The sequence below is a fragment of the Chrysochloris asiatica genome, unplaced genomic scaffold (assembly GCF_000296735.1).
Source record: "Chrysochloris asiatica unplaced genomic scaffold, ChrAsi1.0 scaffold00041, whole genome shotgun sequence".
Lineage (NCBI taxonomy): Eukaryota > Metazoa > Chordata > Mammalia > Afrosoricida > Chrysochloridae > Chrysochloris > Chrysochloris asiatica.
This window is the reverse complement of record NW_006408559.1, coordinates 2142006-2143207: the sequence shown is the minus strand read 5'-3', so window position 1 is coordinate 2143207 and position 1202 is coordinate 2142006. Positions and strand designations below refer to the sequence as shown.

Sequence of the window (1202 nt, the reverse complement as noted above, 5' to 3'; positions counted from 1 at the left end):
TCTTAAAATACTCTTCATTTTTTTCAACTACTTATTTGGTATGAGACCCAGATTTTCTTCTCACACCTCAACCAAAACAACATGTAGGGTTTACTAGTGTTTATTTTTAAACGATTAATATTGGCTTACAATACACAAGGAGCCCTGCTGGTTGGTTAAATATTGGGCTGCTAACTGCAAAGTCAGATGTTCAAATCCACCAGACTCTTCTTGTTCCATAAAGATTTACTCTCTTCTTCCTAGGCAGGCACTCAGCAAGAAAAAGGCATGTTCAGTTCAAGTGCCAAGATTGAGAAGACCAATGGCAAAAAGCCGGATGAATTCGAGTCTGGTATTTCTCAGGCTCTTCTTGAGCTGGAGATGAATTTGGACCTAAAGGCTCAGTTAGGAGAGCTGAACATAACTGCAGCTAAGGAAATTGAAGTTGGTGGTGGTGGGAAAGCTATTATAATCTTTGTTCCCATTCCTCAACTGAAGTCTTCCCAGAAAATCCAAGTCCAACTAGAACATGAACTGGAGGAAAAGTTCAGTGGAAAGCATGTGGTCTTTATTGCTCAGGAGAATTCTGCCTAAACTAACTTGAAAAACCCATATAAAAAATAAGCAAAACACGCTTGGGGGAGGTGGGGGAAAAAAAAAAAAAAAAAAAAAAAGCAAAAGCGTCCCAGAAGTCGCACTCTGAATGCTGTGCATGATGCAATCCTTGAAGCCTGGATCTTCCCAGTGAAATTGTGGGCAGGAGAATCTGAGTAAAGCTGGATGGCAGCCTGCTTATAAAGACTCATTTGGACAAAGCAGAGCAGAGCAATGTAGAACGCAAGGTGGAACCCTTTTCTGGTGTGGATAAGAAGCTCACGGGCAAGGATATTAATTTTGAATTCCCAGAGTTTCAATTGTAAACAAAAAATGATTAAATGAGATATCATTCACACACACACAAAAAACAAGATTTACAGTCTCAGAAACTCTATATAAGGTTGTTGTTGTTGTTGTTGTTATGTGCCGTGGAGTCGGTTCTGACTCATGTGATCCTGTAGAGGGTGGTTTCCAAGGCTGTAAATCTTTACGGGAGCTGAACGCCTCATCTTTCTCCTGAGGAACAGCTGGTAGTTTCGAACTACTGACCCTGAGGTTAGCAGCCTGATTCATAACTACTATGAAGGTTGTTGTTGTTGTTAAGTGCTGTGGAGTTGGTTCCGACT

At 40.8% G+C, this 1202-nt stretch overlaps 1 pseudogene; it reads left to right on the top strand.

Moving 5' to 3' along the window:
* Window positions 1-267: 267 nt before the first annotated feature.
* Window positions 268-899, top strand: LOC102811486 (annotated as a pseudogene).
* Window positions 900-1202: the final 303 nt, after the last annotated feature.